The sequence below is a fragment of the Balaenoptera physalus genome, assembly GCF_965194825.1.
Source record: "Balaenoptera physalus genome assembly, chromosome: 12".
NCBI lineage: Eukaryota > Metazoa > Chordata > Mammalia > Artiodactyla > Balaenopteridae > Balaenoptera > Balaenoptera physalus.
In genome coordinates this window covers 65948799-65970398 of record NC_138897.1, presented here as the reverse complement: position 1 = coordinate 65970398, position 21600 = coordinate 65948799, and the positions used below count along the sequence as shown (strand labels likewise).

Below are 21600 nucleotides of genomic sequence, written 5' to 3'. Positions count from 1 at the left end.
ATGCTCAGCATCACTAGTCATTACGGAAATGCAGGTCAAAACCACAATTAGATACCTTTTAACACCCATTAGGACGGATGCTATGAAAAAATGAGAAAATAACAAGTGTTGGTGAGGATGTGGATAAACTGGAACTCCTTGTGCATAGCTGATGGAATGTAAAAGAGTTCAGCCATCATGGAAAAGAACAGAGGTCCCTCAAAACATTAAAAATAGAATTACCATCTGATCCAGCAATTCCACTTCTGGGTATGTACCCCAAAAGAATTGAAAGTAGGACTTGAAGAGATATTTGTACACCCATGTTCATAGCAATATTGTTCACAAGAGCCAAGAGGTGAAAGCAACCCAAGTGTCTGACAGATTAATGGGTAAACAAAATGTGGTCAATACACACAATAGAATATTATTTAGCTTTAGCAAGGAAGGAAATTCCAACATGTGTTATAACATGCATGAACCTCAAGGACACCATGCTAAGAAAAATAAGCCAGTCATAAAAGGACAAATATTGCATGATTCCACTTATATGAGGTACCTAGAGTAGCCAAATTCATAGATACAGAAAGTAGAATGGTGGCTGCTAAGGGCTTGGAAGGAGGGAGAACAGGAAATTAGTATTTAATGGGTACAGAGTTTCAGTTTTGTAAGATGAAAAAATGCTCTGGAGATGGATGTTGGTGATGGTAGCACAATAATGTGAATGAACTTAATGTCACTAAACTGTACACCAAAAAATGGTCAAAATGGTAAATGTTATGTTGTGTATATTTTGCCACAATTTTTAAATAATAAAAGTAAGATAAATTGAACATGTACACATCCTATAGCCCAGCACACCTCCTCTTAGGAATATACATTGGAGAAGTTATGACACACAGGAACCGGGAGATGGCGAGGCATGTTTTTAATGACATGGTTATATAATAACCAGAAACACGGTTTTATAATAATGAGAAGCAACCAAACAACCCAAAAGGCAAGAGGAGAAATCCAGACAGTGCCCGTCACAAAGAGCAGTGACAATGAATAAACTACAGCTACCTGCATCAGCATGGATGAATATCAAAACTGTACCATCCAGCGATATAATATGTCACAGAAGACTATCTACAGTATGACTCCATTCCATTGCTTATTCAAAAATAAGCAAAACTAAACAATATACCTCAGGAAACACGAAAAACCTCAAATCAACAACCTAACCTTACACCTAAAGCAACTAGAGAAAGAAGAACAAACCAAACCCAAAGTTAGTAGAAGGAAAGAAATCATAAAGATCAGAGCAGAAATAAATGAAATAGAGACAGAGAAAATAGAAAAGATCAATGAAACTAAAAGCCAGTTCTTTGAAAAGATAAACAAAATTGATAAACCTTTAGCCAGACTCATCAACAAAAAAAAGGGAGAGGGCTCAATTCAATAAAATTAGAAATGAACAAGGAGAAGTTATAACAGACACTACAGAAACACAAAGGATCATAAGAGACTACTGCAAGTAGCTATATGCCAATAAAATAGACAACCTAGAAGAAATGAAAAAATTCTTAGAAAGGTACTATCTCCCAAGACTGAACCAGGAAGAAATAGAAAATATGAACAGACCAATCACAAGTAACGAAACTGAAATTGTGATTAACACACTCCCAACCAGAGTGAAGTAAGTCAGAAAGAGAAAAACAAATATTGTATATTAACGCATATATGTGAAACCTAGAAAATGGTACAGATGAACCGGTTTGCAGAGCAGAAATTGAGACACAGATGTAGAGAACAAACATATGGACACCAAGGGGAAAGCGGTGGGGGGGTGGGGGGATGAATTGGGAGATTGGGATTGACATATATACACTGATGTGTATAAAATGGATGACTAATAATAAATAAACATTTTTTAAAAAGTTGGCAAAAGCCTTCCCTTTTATTTTTAAAAATATCACTAATATCTAAGTTTATATGTAACTGCAAATGGAATTGTACAAAAATTTATGAAAAAGCTGGCATTTTTTAATTTGGAGTTACCTAGTTTAGAATATCAAATTTCCCAAAAGGGTAAAAAGAAAAGAAAAAAAAAAAACTCCCAACCAACAGAAGTCCAGGACCAGATGGCTTCACAGGCAAATTCTACCAAACATTTAGAGAAGAGTTAACACCTATCCTTCTGAAACTATTCCAAAAAACTGTAGAAGAAGGAACACTCACAAACTCATTCTATGAGGCCACCATCACCCTGATACCAAAACCAGACAAAGATACAACAAAAAAAGAAAATTACAGGCCAATATCACTGATGAACATAGATGCAAAAATCCTCAACATAATACTAGCAAATTGAATCCAGCAGCACATTAAAAGGATCATACACCATGATCAAGTGGGATTTATCCCAGGGATGCACGGATTTTTCAATATCCGCAAATCAATCAGTGTGATACACCACATCAACAAACTGAAGAATAAAAATCATATGATCAACTCAGTAGATGCAGAAAAGGCTTTTGAAAAAATTCAACACCCATTTATGATCATAACTCTCCAGAAAGTGGGCATAGAGGGAACATACCTCAACATACATGACATACCCACAGCTAACATCACACTCAATGGTGAAAAGCTGAAAGCATTTCCTCTAAGATCAGGAACAAGACAAGGATGTCCACTCTCACCACTTTTATTAAACGTACTTTTGGAAGTCCTAGCCATGGCAATCAAAGAAGAAAGAGAAATAAAAGGAATCCAAATTGGAAAAGAAGTAAAACTGTCACTGTTTGCAGATGACATGATACTATACATAGACAATCCTAAAGATGCTACCAAAAAACTGCTAGAGCTCGTCAGTGAATTTCGTAAAGTTTCAGGGTACAAAATTAATACACAGCAATCTCTTGCATTCCTATACACTAACAATGAAAGATCAAAAAGAGAAATTAAAGAAACACTCCCATTTACCATTGCATCAAAAAGAATAAAATACCTAGGAATAAACCTACCTAAGGAGGCAAAGGCCTGTACTCTGAAAACTATAAGAGAGTGATGAAAGACATCAAAGATGACACAAACAGATGGAAAGATATACCATGTTCTTGGATTGGAAGAATCAATATTGTCAAAATGACTATACCACCCAAGGCACTCTACAGATTCAGTGCAATACCTATCAAATTACCAATGGCATTTTTCACAGAACTAGAACAAAAAAATTTTTAATTTGTATGGAGACACAAAAGACCCCAAGTAGCCAAAGCAATCTTTAAAAATGGAGCTGGAGGAATCAGGCTCCCAGACTTCAGACTATACTACAAAGCTAGTCATCAAAACACTATGGTACTGGCACAAAAACAGAAATACAGATCAATGGAACAGGATAGAAAGCCCAGAAATAAACCCATACACCTATGGTCAATTAATCTATGACAAAGGAGGCAAGGCTAGACAATGGAGAAAAGACAGTCTCTTCAATAAATGGTGCTGGGAGAACTGGACAGCTGCATGTAAAAGAATGAAATTAGAACATTCTTTAACACTATACACAAAAATAAACCCAAAATGGATTAAAGACCTAAATGTAAGACCTGATACTATAAAACTCTTAAAGGAAAACATAGAAAGAACACTCTGACATAAATGGCAGCAATATATTTTTTGATCTGTCTCCTAGAGTTATGGAAATAAAAACAAAAATAAACAGATGGGACCTAATTAAACTTAAAAGTTTTTGCACAACAAAGAAAACCATGAACAAAACGAAAAGACAACACTCAGAATGGGAGAACATGTTTGCAAACGACGTGACTGACAAGGGATTAGTCTCCAAAATTTACGAACAGCTCATGCAGCTCAACATCAAAAGAAAACCCAATCAAAACATGGGCAGAAGACCTAAATAGACATTTCTCCAAAGACATACAGATGGCCAAGAGGCACGTGAAAATGCCAACATCGCAACATGATGCTCAATATCGCTAATTATTAGAGAAATGCAAATCAAAACTACAATGAGATATCACCTCACACCAGTCAGAATGGCCATCAAAAAGTCTACAAACAGTAAATGCTGGAGAGGGTGTGGAGAAAAGGGAACCCTCCTACACTGTTGGTGGGAATGTAAATTGATACAGCCACTATGGAAAACAGTAGAGAGGTTCCTTAAAAAACTAAAAATAGGACTACAATATGATCCAGCAATCCCACTCCTAGGCATATATCTGGAGAAAACCATAATTCGAAAAGATACGTGCACCCCAGTGTTCATTGCACCACTATTTATTACAGTAGCCAAGACATGGAAGCAACTTAAATCTCCATCAACAGAGGAATGGATAAAGAAGATGTGGTACATATATACAATGGTATACACTACTCAGCCATAACAAGAATAAAATAATGCCATTTGCAGCAACATAGAAGGACCTAGAGATTATCATACTAAGTGAAGTAAGTCAAACAGAGAAAGACAAATATCATATGATATCGCTTATATGCAGAATCTTAAAAAAATGATACAAATGAACTTAGTTACAAAACAGAAATAGACTCACAGAGTTAGAAAACAAACTTATGGTTACCAAAGGGGAAAGGTGGGGCAGAGGGATAAATTGGGAGTTTGGGATTGACATATACACACTGCTATATTTCAAATAGATAACCAAGAAGGACCTACTGTATAGCACAGGGAACTCTGCTCAATATTCTGTAGTAACCTAAATGGGAAAAGAATTTGAAAAAGAATAGATACATGTGTATGTATAACTGAATCACTTTGCTGTACACCTGAAACTAATACAACATTGTTTTTTTTTGTTTTTTTTTTAATTTATTTATTTATTTATTTATTTATTTATGGCTGTGTTGGGTCTTCGTTTCTGTGCGAGGGCTTTCTCTAGTTGCGGCAAGCGGGGGCCACTCTTTATCGCGGTGCGCGGGCCTCTCACTATCGCGGCCTCCCCTGCTGCGGAGCACAGGCTCCAGACGCGCAGGCTCAGTAGCTGTGGCTCACGGGCTTAGCTGCTCTGCGGCATGTGGGATCTTCCCAGACCAGGGCTCAAACCCGCGTCCCCTGCATTGGCAGGCAGACTCTCAACCACTGCGCCAGCAGGGAAGCCCTAATACAACATTGTTAATCAACTATACTCCAATATAAAATAAAAATTAGAAGAAATAAACAATATACTTCTTTGGGATACAAAGAGTTGGCAAACTATAAAGAAAAGCAAGGGCTTCCCTGGTGGCGCAGTGGTTGAGAATCTGCCTGCCAATGCAGGGGATACGGGTTCGATCCCTGGTCTGGGAAGATCCCATATGCCGAGGAGCAACTGGGCCCGTGAGCCACAATTACTGAGCCTGCACGTCTGGAGCCTGTGCTCCGCAACAAGAGAGGCCACGATAATGAGAGGCCCGCGCACCGCGATGAAGAGTGGCCCCCGCTTGCCGCAATTAGAGAAGGCCCTCGCGCAGAAACGAAGACCCAACACAGCCATAAAAATAAATAAATAAATAAACCCAAAGCTTAAAAAAAAAAAGAAAGAAAAGCAAGGAAAAAAAATAGAATTCAAGATAATGTTGACCTGAGGGTGACAGATTATCTTACATGGATTGTCAAACAAACTGGTAACATTCTACTGCCTAAGATGAGTATTCTTTTTACTTTCTTCTTTAAATTTTATATATATTATATGTAATATATATACATGTATATATACATATATGTATACATATTTTAAATATATTATTTTTCTGTATAATATAGTTTGTAATGTTTTTTAAAAATAGCATTTGCAAAAGATAATGAGTTTAGTTTACGACTGAGACGCTCCAAATCTCAAACCCTCTCACATATTAGGAGGTGACTTTGTCCCTCTGATCCTTTGTGAGCAGCCCAGACCTCTCCCCAGCTCTTATCCCCTTGTGGATCATGGGATTAGTGGAGACCAAAGACCACGGCTGGACAACTTCTGTGGGGTTGGCTGCCCTGTTCTGGGCCCTGCACAGGCGTCAGAACAAGGGAACCTATGAGGCTGGGTTGGGGAATGAGGGACTCTTCAGATTTTCAGTGCAGCCCAGCCCAGAGCCTTACAAAGATTAAAAGGAACAGAAAACAATATGTAAGGGCCCTGGTCTTTGACAAAGGGGCTGCTGTAGCTTTTCACAGAACCTGACAGATATTACACCAGGGTTCAAATGGGTCATACACACATCGGAGTTCAATTCTTTTTAAAAGTATCCAAGCTCGTTAAAGAAAAAACAAAACAGACAGAAGGAATGTGCCAAAGACAATAAAAGAAATACAGGATTCAGTCCCAAGAAACAGCAGGAGGTAGGGAGAAGAATGGGGACCAGGTGAAGTTTTCATCTTAGAATTTCCACGTAAATCTTCTGATGTGTTTGAACTGGGCAATTTATCAATACAATAAAAAATCATGCTCCGAGGGGATGAGAAAAACATGGTGCCCCTTAGAGAAGGCAAACAGGAGTTACAAAAGTTTAAAAGGCTTGAAAAGGGCTTCCCTGGTGGCGCAGTGGTTAAGAATCCGCCTGCCAAGGCAGGAGACACGGGTTCGAGCCCTGGTCCGGGAAGATCCCACATGCCGTGGAGCAATTAAGCCCATGGGCCACAACTACTGAGCCTGCGTTCTAGAGCCGGTGCTCCGCAACAAGAGAAGCCACCGCGCGATGAGAAGCCCACGCACCACAACGAAGAGTAGCCCCCGCTCGCCACAACTAGAGAAAGCCCGTGCACAGCAAAGACCCAATGCAGCCAAAAATAAATAAATAAATAAATAAATTTATTTAAAAAAAAAAAAAAAAGGCTTGAAAATACCAATGATACTGCAATCTTCCTTGAAAAAGGAAGGAAGAATACATTCTGGAAAATATATTATTGCTCCATCACTGGAGGAAAATGTGAGCTGGCAGAATGGTATAACGGAAAAAGAACACCAGGCAGGAAACCGGAGATCTGTTAGGGAACTACACCCACCCAGCATGCGGTATGTGGTAGAAAGGGTATGGATGGGCTGGGCCCTCTGACACCTGGAGGTGTGAGATTCTCAGCTCTGCCACTTACCGGCTCTGTGACACACGGCAGTCTGACAGAGGGCAGGCTTGTCAGCCGTGAGCCTCGGTTTTCTTATCATTAAAGTGGGAACATAAAAATGCCCACTTCAAACGGTGGTCGTGAAGATTAGACAAGCATTGGAAGCATTTAATACCCAGTGGTGCATAATAAATGTTATGCCCCAGGCCTCAATTTCCCAACTATGCAATTGCAGGAAGGAATAAATGAGCTCTAGCCTCACCAGCTCTAAACTTGTTTGCCTGCTGCCGTAGGCAGAACAATTCCCTCCTCCCCCAAAGGCCCGCTTCCTTAATCCATGGAACCTGCGACTGCATGATGCCACATGCCAAAGGGTAATTACAGTTGCTAATCAGCTGACCTTGAAATAGGGAGACTCTCCTGAGTTATCCCAGTGGGCTCGGATGGTGGGTGCATCGGGCCTTCTCTCGTCTCCTGCAGTTTTCTATTCAGCTGTTATTCCACTGACGTTTCCCATCCCGCAGTCTTTTCTCGGTTGTGCGGTTTGCCATCAGCAACCCATATCATTTTTGCAGACCTGACCGAGGTTTCACAACAAAAATCCCACGACCCTCCAACCTTCCACTCATCCCACTTCGAAATGTTCGCCCAAAGCAAGTATCCTCCCGCATGAGGCGTGCGGTGAGAAGACCACTCAGTTGGCACTTGAGAAAACCCTGGTCACGTCGCTTAACTGTTCTGGGCCCCAACACTGTCCTCTGCAAAAGAGGACATGGTCTGGGACTGCTTCGTGGCGAGAACACTGCTTCTGGGGGGTGAAGACCTAAGAGACAGAGACCTGCTCTGACGCTCCGTTTTTAACTTCACTGACCAAATATGAGAGCAACTTCTGGCCCAGGCACCACCTTGGCACTCAGGACACAATGACAGCCATAGTCCCTGCCCTGAGCAAGTTCACTCTCTGCAGCCACAAGGCTCTCGCAAGGAACTGTCTTAGGTTACACGCCTTCATCTCCTTGGGCTCGGGGGCATCTGTCCCATGGGGGTGATGAAACAGTTCCCCTCACAGGGGCTGGAAGGTGCAAATAAACCCCAAGCATGAAGCACTATCTCGAAATGGCCATTATCTTATTTGTTAAGGATTTCTCATACTTGAGCAGGTTTCTGCTTCCCTGAACGCAGTAAGAGAGCTCTAAAGACTGGACTTTGGTTAATGGAAAAAACAAGCCAGATGGAGGTGAGTGAGTGAAAGAGCAACATACAACTATGTCTTTACTAACCAATTACTAGGACACATTCGCCTCCAAACTCGCTCAGCAGAACAGGCTCCGGGAGATGCTCAGTTGTTTTCCAAGGAGATGGTTGTTTTCATAAGCCAGAGACAAGCTACGTTACTCCCCCCTCCTCTTTACAATCACAGCCGTCGGGGGCGACCCTCCGTCCAGCACATCCACGTGCACACAGCCCTCCCTGACCAGACTTCACCAAGATAAATAATGCTCTCGCCCGTTCTTGAATTACTCTGACCTCTCTGACAGATGCTGGCGTGCATCTCTGGAACATGTGTCCTTAATAACAAGGGAAGAAACATCCCAGGCAGCGTAGGATCTCTTACAGACGCCACAGATACGCAGAGGGATTTCTACAGGAAGGCACGTTCATGCTCCTGGCAGGCAGCCCTCGGTCACTGCCTCTCCCCTACTGTGCACACACCCCAGTCCTGCCAGGGAACCTGCCTCCCGGCAGCAGCCCTCTGCCGCCCCTTACAGTTGCCCCCACCCCTTAGCTCCCACATTTCAGGGATGTTTTCTCAGATGCGCATGACATGCGCTGAAACCCACCAGTTCCAGACTTCTGTGGTGTCTTCCACGAGTTAACTGGACCCTCCCCTCCAACACAGCACCTGGTGCTGAGGTTTTCTTCTGTGATGTCTCGCTCCGTGGAGCCTGGTCTGTGGATACGCTGTAGCGGCAAGAGCCAGGCAGGGTAGAAGTTGGCCAAGAAGGACTCGGTGAGCTTCCCTCCCGACTCTCAAAGCACCGTGTTCTACTCACCCACGGACCAGGTCAGTCCAACCTGACTTGAAAAGGCAGCTCTTGGGCAGAATGTGTTCGGGGGCGGGGTGTGGCAGGGCAAGCTCACAAGAGGCAGCTCTAGTTCCCGTTCCAAAAGCAAACGAAACACCATGCCTTCATTCTCTGCAAATGGTCCGCCAGATTTCCCAAATCTCCCAAGGTAGTTTTCTAATTATTTGTGTTTACTGGCCAACTTGTCTCCAAATATTAAAGACTAGCTCCTCAAAAATCATGCTATCAACCCATGGGGCTTTGCATTAAGAGTACCTATAGTGCTGGAAGAACTGGACAGCTGTATGTAAAAGAACGAAATTAGAACACTCCCTAACACCATACACAAAATAAACTCAAGATGGATTAAAGACCTAAATTGTAAGACTGGAGGCTATACACAACTCCTAGAGGAAAACAGAACACTTTTTGACATAAATCACAGCAACATCTTTTTGGATCTGCCTCCTAGAGTAGCGGAAATAGAAACAGAAATAAACAAATGTGACCTAATTAAGCTTAAAAGCTTTTGCACAGCAAAGGAAACCATAAAGAAAACGAAAAGACAACCTACAGAATGGGAGAAAATATTTGCAAATGATGCGACCAACAAGGGATTAATCTCCAAAATACAAAAACAGCTCATACAGCTCAATATCAAAAAACCAACAACCCAAATCAAAAAGCGGGCAGAAGACCTAAACAGACATTTCTCCAAAGAAGACATAGAGATGGCCAAAAGGTACATGAAAAGATGCTCAACACTGCTACTTATTAGAGAAATGTAAATCAAAACTACAATGAGGTACTACCCCACACCGGTCAGAATGCCCATCATCAAAAAGTCTACAGATAATAAATGCTGGAGAGGGTATGGAGAAAAGGGAACCCTCCTACACCGTTGGTGGGAATGTAAATTGGTGCAGCCACTATGGAGAACAGTATGGAGGTTCCTTAAAAAACTAAAAATAGAACTACCATACGACCCAGCAATCCCACTACTGGGCATATACCCTGAGAAAACCAGAATTCAAAAAGAGTCATGTACCAAAATGTTCATTGCAGCTCTATTTACAATAGCCAGGACATGGAAGCAACCTAAGTGGCCATCAACAGATGAATGGATAAAGAAGATGTGGCACATATATACAATGGAATATTACTCAGCCATAAAAAGAAACGAAATTGAGTTATTTGTAGTGAGGTGGATGGACCTAGAGTCTGTCATACAGAGTGAAGTAAGTCAGAAAGAGAAAAACAAATACCGTATGCTAACACATATATATGGAATCTAAGAAAAAAAAAAAAAAGGTCATGAAGAACCTAGGGGTAAGACGGGAATAAAGACACAGACCTACTAGAGAATGGACTTGAGGATATGGGGAGGGGGAAGGGTAAGCTGTGACAAAGTGAGAGAGTGGCGTGGACATATATACACTACCAAACGTAAAACAGATAGCTAGTGGGAAGCAGCCGCATAGCACAGGGAGATCAGCTCAGTGCTTTGTGACCACCTAGCAGGGTGGGATAGGGAGGGTGGGAGGGAGGGAGACGCAAGAGGGAAGAGATATGGGGACATATGTATATGTATAACTGATTCACTTTGTTATAAAGCAGAAACTAACACACCATTGTAAAGCAATTATACTCCAATAAAGATGTTAAAAAAAAAAAAAAAAAGAATCTGCCTTCCAATGCAGGGGACTCGAGTTTGATCCCTGGTCGGGGAACTAAGATCCCACATGCTGCAGTGCAACTAAGCCCCCTGCCCTGCAACTACTGAGGCCGCGCGCTCTGGAGCCTGCCTGCCACAACTAGAGAGAAGACTGCACACCACAATGAAGAGCCCATGTGCCACAACTAAGACCTGATGCAGCCAAATAAATAAATAATTTTTTTAAAACATGAGAAGGCAACCTACTGAATGAGAGAAGATATTTGCAAATCACATATCCATCAAGGGGTTAATATTCAAAATATATAAAGAACGCATACAACTTGACAACAACAAAACCCCCAAACAACCTGATTTTTCAAATATGCAGAGGACCCAATAGACACATGAAAGATGATCGACGTCACTAATTATTACGGAAATGCAAAGCAAAACCACAGTGAGATATCACTTCATACCTATTAGAATGCCTATTCTCAAAAAGACAAGAAATAACAGGTGTTGGTGAAGATGTGAAGAAAATTGTACCCTCATACACTGTTGGTGGGAATGTAAATTGGTGCGGCCACTTTGGAAAACAGTATGGAGATTCCTCAAGAAGTTAAGAATAGAACTACCACACAATTCAGCTATTCCACTTCTGGGTATTCATCTGAAGAATACAAGAACACTAATTTGAAAAGATAGATGCACCTCAATGTTCTCAGCAGTGTTATTTACAACACTCGAGATATGGAAATGAACTCATAGACACAGAGAACAGATTGGTGGTTACCAGAGGGGAAGGGAGCTGGGGGTGGTTGAAATGGATGAAGAGGGTCAAGTGGTGATGGATAGTTACTAAACTTTGGGGGATGATCACTTTGTAATGAACATAGATGTTGAATGATAATGTTGTACACCTGAAACTTATATACCAATTTTACCTCCATAAAAAAAGAAGGAAAGGCAGAAAGGATATTTTATAGATTTCACAAATGATCATTGAAATTGATGTGAAATAAATGTAGACGGATTTTTGAATAAAAAAAAAGATGTGCTGAATATACATATACAATGGAATATTACTCAGTCATAAAATAGACTAAAATAATGCCATTTCCAGCAACATGGATGGACCTAGACATTATCATACTAAGTGAAGTAAGCCAGGCAAAGACAAATATCATATGATATTGCTTATATGCGGAATCTAAAAAACAAGATACAAATGAACATATATACAAAACAGAAATCGACCCACAGACATAGAAAACAAACTCATGGTTACCAAAGGGGAAAGGACTGGGAGGGATAAATTAGGAGGTTGGGATTAACTGATACACACTACTATATATAAAATAGATAACCAACAAGGACCTACTGTATAGCACAGGGAACTATACACATTATTTTTTAATAACCTATAATGGGAAAGAATCTGAAAAAGAATATAAATATATATACATACACATATGTATGTGTATACATATATATATATAAAACTGAATCATTTTGCTGTACACCTGAAACTAACACAACACTGTACATCAACTATACTTCAATTAAAAAATAAATAAATAAAAGAGCACCTATAAAAAATAACTTTGCAAGAGAAAACCAAAATTGCCTACTCGCTCACTCTTTGAGTTTCCTACTTTAAACTGGGGACAAAAATACATCTGTAAGACCCATAAATGCAAAGACTTATTAGTATATAGAGTAACTTAGCTAGAATGACAATATTGCCCTATAGCAAATGGTTAATGCATAAAATTATCTTTTAAAAACTGCACTAGTAAGCTCAGAGCAGAGGGTTCCTAAGCTTTTTAGTCGGATGGCGGTGGCGGCTCCAGTGAATAGCTACAGTCAGAAAGGAAAGTCCTCCAGTATGGGAAAGGGAGACCAGGCAAAACGTTTTTGGAGGGAAATGCTGTTGACTATGAAATTGACTAAAACTGTTATTTCATGAAGAGCATTAGAGGTGAAATAAGAAAAGTGAAATATATTTATTCTTTTAGACCAATGCACTCCGGTAAGATTTACACGGTGGCCGCCTCAGAGAGCCTGTATTTCAGGGACACAGATCTTCACTTCTAGAAGCTCCGACTAAGACCTTCTGCTACCAGTCTCTGCGTCATCAGCTATGCCTGCCAGACACTGCCGGGCAATTGGACCCAGACATCAGCAAACATACCCTGAGCTAGACAGGCTGGGCCACCACAATCAATAAGAAATGAGAACACACTGCAAGTCCCAAGGTGGATAAATACGAAGAAATCCACATATAGGACATTTGTTCTGAGTAAATCCTAAGAGTTCTCATCAGGAAAAAAATATTTTTTTTAATTTCTTTAATTTTGTGTTTATATGAGGTGATGTGTGTTTACTAAGCTTACTGTGATAATCATTTAATGATATATGAAACTTTGGGGGCAAATAAGTGGGGTAGGCTCGGCTATATGCCTCAACGAGGCACTGGTGTGGCTCCGAGGCTCCACCAGCTAATGATTTCTATGGAATCCAGCAACAGGGAAGACAGAAAGGAGGAGATATGGGACTGACGGTGCTGGTCCCGACCTCCGAGAATGGGTGCTCCAGCCTGCTGGGAACAGGACTTCTAAAACGACAAATATGTCTGGAAGGCTGTGGTCCAAGGCCATTTTTGCTGACTATAAGCAGGGTGTACGGAACCAGAGGGAGCACACAGCTCTCCTGAAAACTGAAGGTGTATATGCTCGAGATGAAACTGAATTCTATCTAGGCAAGAGATGTGCTTTTATGTACAAAGCAAAGAACAACACAGTAACTCCTGGTGGAAAACCTAAAACCAGAGTAATCTGGGGAAAGATAACTTGCACTCATGGAAACAGTGGCACAGTTTGTGCCAAATTTGGAAGCAACCTTCCTGCTAAGGCCACTGGACACAGAATCCGTGTGATGCTGTACCCTTCAAGGATTTAAACTTACTGAAAAGTAGATAAAACTGTGGACTTGTTCTCTTGTAAAAAAAAAAAAAAAATGATATAAGTCAAATCATTATGCTGTATACCTTAAACTTATACAGTGCTGCATGTCAATTATATCTCATTAAAACTGAAATAAAAGTTACAAAAAAAAAGAAATCCACATCAAGATGAATCACTGCAAGTGAAACTGCAGTGGTAACAGGAAAAACTTAAAAGGAACCAGAGGGAAAGTCAGATTACCAGCAAAGAACAACAATTAGGCTGACAGTTGCTACAATGGCAACAGATATCAAAAAATAATGGGGGCTTCCCTGGTGGCGCAGTGGTTGAGAGTCTGCCTGCCAATGCAGGGGACACGGGTTTGAGCCCTGGTCTGGGAAGATCCCACATGCCGTGGGGCAACTGGGCCCGTGAGCCACAATTACTGAGCCTGCGCGTCTGGAGCCTGTGCTCCGCAACAAGAGAGGCCGCGATAGTGATAGGCCCACGCACCGTGATGAAGAGTGGCCCCCGCTTGCCACAACTAGAGAAAGCCCTCGCACAGAAACGAAGACCCAACACAGCCATAAATAAATAAATAAAAATAAAATGACTAAAAAAAAAATTTGAAAAAAGGAAAAAATATAGTTGAAAAAAAAATGGAATTGTATCTTTAGAAGTGCTGAGGAAAACAACTGTTAACCTAAAATTCTCTACCCAATTAAATTACCATTTGAGAGTATTTTTTAGATAGACAAAGGCCTCTGTGCAGAGATTACCTCCTACTTATGCTTACTGAAATAACACTAAATGCATCCCAGCAAGAAGAAACAGAACCTGGAAAGAAAAGTGGTAACCAAAGTTGGTAAATTTAGATCTAAAAGGTGAATCAGCATAAGTACTTACAATTAAAATAAAATGGAAGCTTAAAATGGGGTAGCGGGGATTTGACACTAAATTATTTTCAGCAAGTCAGTGTCAGAAGGAGTTTGTGTCCTTCAGGAGAATGGTAAATACACTTTTAAGTATGTTAAAATTTGCAAAGAACAGAGATATAAATTCTAAACCAACAGAGAGAGAATTAAAAAAACAAGCCCAGTATTTTTGATGGAATGCAGGAAGGTTAAAAAAAAGAAGAAAAAAAACATGGTGGCAGGAAAAGTAAATAACATAGCAGAACAAGTCCAACTCTAAGTGCAATCACAATAACTCTAAATGGAACAAACTCATTTATTAAGATAAACGTGGATTACCTCTCACACACACTCAGCCTTAAACTGCTTAAAACATGACAGAGAAAAGTTGAAAACAAAGAAGTAAAAAAATTATACCAGCAAACAATACTGCAAAGAAAGCCGATGTAGCAATATTGGTACAATGTGATACTGAGAGCAGCATCAGACACATTGGAATCCAAGGCAAAAGCACTAACAGAGATAATGCATTTAATAATAGAAGAACCACCTACCAAGTTATGATAATCGTGAATTTTTATGCACTCAATAATAAAGTAGCAAACACTTTCCCAAACCAAATTCACTTTATTCTGCTGAAATGGCCCCAAAAGCAAGAGACAAGAAAGCCAACCCACTGGTCAGATGGGCCCACTGGTGGGACATATCACGGCCTTGAGTGAGTTTGATCATTATAAAAGAATCATTATTTTAATTACAGAAATGAGACTATTTGGGGGAGTTAAAAGTGAACAGAAGGCTATGTATTATTCAAGAGTGACCATAGAAATTATAGATCCAGATTTCATTCAAGAAGCAAGGAAGGACTAGACCCATAAGATAAATTAGAAGTAGGCAATTGTGGGGAGTAATCAACTATTTTATGTTTTCCCATTTGTTTAATGTAAAAGTCATATTTTTATGTACATTAAATTCAAGAGTGTCCTTTTATTCCCTTTTTAAAAATTAAAAAGAAATTTTTTGGCCTTGCCACGAGGCATGTGGGATCTTAGTTCCCCAGCCAGGGATCAAACCCACACCCCTTGTAGGGAAAGCACGCTGGACCACCAGGGAAGTCCCAAGAGTGTCCTTTTACTGACAGTGTGTTCAGTTGAATGAAACCAAGTCCCAGTGCTCGGGTGGGTGGTTTCAAAGTCCCCATGAGAGGCTCAGAGGCTACCAGGAGGACAGGAGGCACTGACCACACAGCCACCCTGCCCCCTAATGCGGGTTCCTGTCCCACTGGTCACCTGGAGAACCAGAGTCACACACGAACAACACAATCCACAACAGCTAGAAGTGTGCACGCTGCAAATGAGCAAAAGAGGGAAAGAATAGAAGAGAAAAAAGACAACTCAAGGGGCAGAGCAAATTTGACGAGTGGCAGGTTCCAACGAACCTGAGAGAGATGAATCCACTGTCATGAGCAGGCTGGAATCCAGCATCTGATGTGCTTTAGGAAAACTATAATTAACAGCCAGGAAGCCCCATGGTCATGGCCCTTTATGACTGCTGTGGTCAGAAACACACAACTCGAGGCTGGGCACCGACTCACGCCCGAGGGCAGTTACACGCTGCTGCCCGTCGTCTGGGCCTCTGCTTCGATGGAAAGAGGTCACTCCAAGGCTTCCTCTTCCCCAAACGCCTATCCTGCAAACTCTCATTTTACCATTTGTTAATCTCACCAACCCACAGCTCCACTCCTAGGTGGGAACTATTTAGCTACAATTACAGAGATGCTCCAGACGCAACATCCTCTCAGGGCAGTGATGGCAGCTGATCTAAAAGCACCGGGAAGTTTTACAAAACACAGATGCCTGAGAAACAGAATAAAACAAACCCCTCAGATGCCTGGGTCCCACCCCCAGATGTTCTGATGCAACTGGCCAGGGGGTGGCCTGGCATCCGGGTTTGTAACCTCCCCAGGGATTCTTCTACCAGGCAGCTGGGGGCGAGTGTCACAGGGCTCAAGGGCTCGTCCTCAGCACGGGTTTACAAGACCCCTTTCACCTCCTAATAAAAGCCGAGGAGCAGGGCGCACCTTATTCCCTGCTCTGAGCACTGCTGGTCTCTAATCCTCCTGCATTGAAAGACCCAAACGTCTACCCTCCCCTCCCATTTCAAAGGGCACCTCTGAAGATGTTTGTCAAGAGGTTGAGAGCAAAGGCGAACGAGCAGTGTCTGCTTTCTGCACATCGTGTCACCAGCCTGCCCCTGGGAAAATCTAATAATTAGCTGAGCTCAGACGTCACTGGGGTGGCTCAGGAGGGGGATGTGAGCCCGTACAGAGCGAGAAGGGAGATGAGAAGGCTTCCGGAGGTACCAGAACAACCTATGCAGCCCCTCACAATCATGTCAAACCATCCCTCCCTCGAGAGGAAGAACAGGACTCCGCTGTCAAGGCCAGGGGCACGTGGACAGCACCACACGCCCATCTGGTCGCAGGGATGCTTCCCTCGGAAGCTCCAGGGGAGCTGGGGGGAGAGATATCCGGCCAGCCTGTGCACGTGGTGTCTCTCCCCCAGCCGGTGGTGCTCAACTGGGGGTGACTTGGGGCCCCTCCCCATAGACACTGGCACAAATGGAGGGTTGTTCCTGGCATCCAGTGGGTGGAGACCAGAGATGCTGTTACGCATCCTACAGGGCACAGAGTGGCCTCCCACGGCAGAGTTATCCAGCCCAAAACACCCGCAGAGCCGAGGCTGAGAAACCATCTCCGAGCGATGGCTCAGCAGTGATGCGTCGGGCAATCCCAATGTGCAATGTTATACGACAATGTGAGGGTTATGCGACACCTGGGTCCCAACACTTAGTGACCCTGTGAGTTACCTGGTTTAAAAATAAATCCAAACCCAAACCCTACACAAGAGAACCCTTGGAAACAACAAGAAACTCCCAGCGACACTTCAAAGTTGAAAAGGAAGCGAGAGGCCCAACCACGGACTCAGTTGGCCAGAAGGAAAGTATCTCATTTCACCCAGAGAAGTTCCTCCGACTCCTCCGGGAGGAGCGTGAAAAGCTCTCGACCATTAAAAGTGTTTTAAACACATGCATTAGACCCAGACAGACAGGCACCTGTTGCATAAAATTACATCAACTTTAAACTGTCCTGTTTCCTAGGAGTCACAAAAATAATGGAGGATTTTTCAGAAGTGACTTTGTTTCACTCATGAAAAACATTGTTGCTAATCCGCGTGAATAAGCACAGATGATGGAACATCCACAAGCCTCTTCACAGCCCCCTCCCAGCGCCTTGACCAATAGTCCCTGGGGCGGGGGGTATGGAAACGGTACCCGGTGCCGCAACGTCCCACCCCTGGTTTCCCCCAAACAGCCCCCTCCGGCTCCCAGCCCTGCTCAGACTATGGTGAGACCTCCAGCCGGAAGAGGGGAAGCCGCGTGAGACGGGAAACAACCAACAAGAGGCTACTCCAGCTGTTCAGGGTTAAACCATCCACTCATCAAGCATGGGCTTGGTGAGTAAATACAGCTTTGCCTGGGCGACCAGCTCCCAGCATCCAAAGATGAAGAGCATCTATGCTCAAACACCAACCATCTGATGAATGCTTCCGTGTTTTGGACATTCCCTTGTCCCAGTCAACCTGCTGTGGGTCACAAAAAAGAACATCTGTGATGCTGGGGGACAAATGAGAACCAAGCCTCCCACACAAGCCTTCTCTCAGCACAGGAACTGACCAACCCAGGGCGAAGCACCCTGGAGGCTCGAGGTTTCTCTCTCATTTCTCCCAGGCTCATCCTTATGTCAGGGATTCAAATGCTGGCAATCAACGGCTCAACAGCAAGACATTCTGCACAGATGCGTAACTATATATATAACTTGGCGTCTTTTCAGTGCTGAATAATTCCTGACGACTGCAGGGGAAAAACGAAAACAGCTTCTTTGGCTCATGATCATACCACTCAATGTCTGATGGTTCTCACTTGAGTCAGAGAAATGCCAAGAAAGTGTACTCGGGAAACAGTCATACCAGACAGCATCTTCTAAGCATTTCTATTTCTCTGACTCTTGATTCTGCATTTGAGGATAAAAGTTATCCAAATCATACGATGTCACTAACACCACGTACAGTGTATAAATTTGACAGACCACCCCCCCAGCATCAAATGTAAATTTTGAAAAGAGAAGTGTTTGTTATTTATTCCCGCAGCACAAACTGGATGCAGTTAGCCGTCTAGTGGAGTTTAAATTATCCAGAAATACGTGCTATGGCTACCTATATATATATATTTTTTGGTCGTACCGTGAAGCATGCGGGATCTTAGTTCCCTGATCAGGGGGTGGAGCCTGTGCCCCCTGCAGTGGAGCCGCGGAGTCTTTCCCACTGGACCGCCAGGGAAGTTCCTCTGGCTACGTTTTAATTATTTTTTTTTTAATTTTTATTTATTTGTTTATTTATTTATGGCTGTGTTGGGCCTTCGTTTCTGTGCGAGGGCTTTCTCTAGTTGCGGCAAGCGGGGGCCACTCTTCATCGTGGTGCGCGGGCCTCTCACTATCGCGGCCTCTCTTGTTGCGGAGCACAGGCTCCAGACGCGCAGGCTCAGTAGTTGTGGCTCACGGGCCCAGTTGTTCCGCGGCATGTGGGATCTTCCCAGACCAGGGCTCGAACCCGTGTCCCCTGCATCGGCAGGCAGACTCTCAACCACTGCGCCACCAGGGAAGCCCCCTAATTATTTTTTAAGAAAAGCCACCTGAACGGTGGTGTCTGTGTCACTGAAATTCACAAGCTCCTTATTTCAACAGCAGATGACAGGCTGACAGCCGCCCTCCACAGTATAAAAGAGTCCCACGTGCCAGGACAGACCATGCTGAGGGCAGAGGAAGGGCTGGGTCTTACATCTCTGGGGGGAGTGAGTGTGGCCTGAAGCTGATGGCCGCTCACATAGCATCGCTGCTTCTGCCTGAAAGGCCACCTGGGTGCCCACAGGGATACAGGAAACAGGCAGAGAGGAGGCTGCCCGCTCACAGGGACAACCGCGTGTGGCACGACCCCAGCGAGGGACCCCCCCCGAACCTCAGAGCTAAGCAAACAGGGCGATCTGATGGCCCTCAGTCATCATCAAAATCTTCATACTTGACCTCAGCTGGAATCTCAGGTCTGTATGAACTGTCCCGAGGCAATCACTTACAGAGTCAAGAAATTCCCCGCCAAGAGATTTTAAGATAATGTTATAGCTCTTTCTCAAGGAAAGATAAACATGACAAAACCTTCACTCATTCAACAAATATTTACTGAGTGCTTGATAAGGGCAAGGACATGCAGACACACATATATTCCCGATAAGTCAGAGATGTGAGGTCCGAAATGCCACTGAGGGATCCCGTGAGACCCTCAAACTGCGGGTTGGAGTACACACCTACCAAGGAAGCACTTTCGAGATTTATACAGCTGAGTAATCGAGGCTGTGTGGGCAGAGATCAACAGAGCAGAACTGCACCCAGAAATAGACCTACACACATACATCCCCTGATTTCTGACAAAGGTACAAAAGTAACTCAATGGAGCAAAGATAGCCTTTTTCAAGAAATGGTGCCAGAACTGGAGGCCCATAGGCAAAAAATGAACCTTGACCTGAGTCTCACACCTGGTACAAAAATGAACTCAAAATGGACACCATGGATTGAAATGTAAAACGTAAAACTGTAAAACTTACCCCCGCTCGAAAAAAAACACAGGAGAAAATATTCAGAATCTAGGTCTAGGCAAAGAGCTCTGAGAATTGATACCATAAAAGGAAATATTTATAAATTGAACTTCATCAAAATTAAAAACACTTGCCCTGTGAAAGACCCTGCTGAAAGGATGGAAGATAAACTGCAGAGTGGGAGAAAATACTTGTAAACCATTTATCTGACCAAGTATCTAGAAGAACTCTCAAAACTCAGCAGTTAAAAAAAAAAACACACAACAGTAAAATAAGCAATCTAATTAGAAAATGGGCAAAAGAGGGCTTCCCTGGTGGTGCAGTGGTTGAGAATCTGCCTGCCAATGCAGGGGACACGGGTTCGAGCCCTGGTCTGGGAAGATCCCACAGGCCGCGAAGCAACTAGGCCTGTGAGCCACAACTACTGAGCCTGCGCGTCTGGAGCCTGTGCTACGCAACAAGAGAGGCCGCAATAGTGAGAGGCCCACGCACGGCAATGAAGAGTGGCCCCAGCTTGCCACAACTGGAGAAAGCCCTCGCACAGAAACGAAGACCCAACACAGCCATAAATAAATAAATAAATAAATAAATACTTAATTAAAAAAAAAAAAAAAAGAAAGAAAATGGGCAAAAGACATGAAGACACCAAAGAGGACATACAGGTGGCAAATATGACATGAAAATATATCTAACATCATTAGCCATTAGGGAAATGCACATTAAAACCACAAAGAGATATCTCCTATCAGAATGGCCAAAATGAAGAAGTGACAACACCAAATGCCAGTGAGGATGCAGAGCAATGGAGCACTTGTTAATGCCTGGTGAGAACATTAAATGGTGCAGCCACTCTGGAAAATAGTTGGGCACTTTCTTAAAAAAAAAAAAAAAAAAAAAAGAAAGAAAGAAAAAGAAACATGCAACTACCATATGACCCAGGAACTGAGCATTTACCCCAGAGAAATGAAGGCTGATGTTCCCACAAAAACCTGCACATAGACATTCGCGGCAACTTTATTCATAATAGCCTTAACCTGGAAACGACCCAGATGTCCTTCAACCAGACTGGTTAAGCCCCCTGTGGTGCATGGTCACCGTAGACCACTCCTCAGCTATAAAAAGGCACTGGACTTCTCTGGTAGAGCAGTGCTTAAGAATCTGCCTGCCAATGCAGGGGACACAGGTTTAAGCCCTGGTCCAGGAAGATCCCACATGCTGCGGAGCAACTAAGCCTGTACGCCACAACTACTGAGCCTGCGAGCCACAACTACTGAGCCCACGT

The 21600-nt window shown here is 42.9% G+C and overlaps 1 protein-coding gene, 1 long non-coding RNA gene and 1 pseudogene across 6 annotated transcripts in view; 2 read left to right on the top strand and 1 right to left on the bottom strand.

Annotated features, from left to right (window-relative positions):
- LOC309640278 overlaps positions 1-21600 on the top strand; it is a 711494-nt gene that overhangs the window by 486252 nt on the left and 203642 nt on the right. The gene's annotated exons all lie outside the window — the stretch shown is intronic.
- Positions 1-21600, bottom strand: part of MTCL1 (microtubule crosslinking factor 1) — a 126831-nt gene that overhangs the window by 79289 nt on the left and 25942 nt on the right. The gene's annotated exons all lie outside the window — the stretch shown is intronic.
- LOC309640249 (large ribosomal subunit protein eL33 pseudogene) lies at positions 13327-21234 on the top strand (annotated as a pseudogene). Its single transcript has one exon. The product of its transcript is annotated as a large ribosomal subunit protein eL33 pseudogene (transcript).